The sequence below is a fragment of the Crocodylus porosus genome, unplaced genomic scaffold (assembly GCF_001723895.1).
Source record: "Crocodylus porosus isolate Cpor-Errol unplaced genomic scaffold, CroPor_comp1, whole genome shotgun sequence".
Classification (NCBI taxonomy): Eukaryota; Metazoa; Chordata; order Crocodylia; family Crocodylidae; genus Crocodylus; species Crocodylus porosus.
The window spans coordinates 30,001,343-30,001,693 of record NW_017728949.1 but is presented as its reverse complement, the minus strand read 5'-3'; positions in this window follow the sequence as shown (position 1 = coordinate 30,001,693).

The window sequence follows — 351 nt, the reverse complement described above, 5'->3', positions numbered from 1 at the left end:
CCCCCAATTGCTGCCCCACCCCTGCCAGCAGTTGAAACCCCAACAATGGCTGCCCTGCCCAGTCCCATCCCCCAACTGCACCCCTAAGCCCCCATGGCTGCCCCCCCCAACCCCAGGCACCACCACTTAAAAAAAACCTGAAAAAAAAGCTTCTACTTACTCTAGAAGCAGGGTTGGGGGTGGGGAGGCTCCAGGGCCTCCTGGTTGAGCCCCACTCCAGGCAGCACAGGGCAGTGGGGGGCAGAAGGGCCCAGGCTGGGGCCCCTGGGGCTGTCCCTCTGCCGTGCACTCTGCAGGCAGGGTCCCAATGACAGAGACGGCAGCTACAATTGCTGGTAAGTGCCGGGGTGT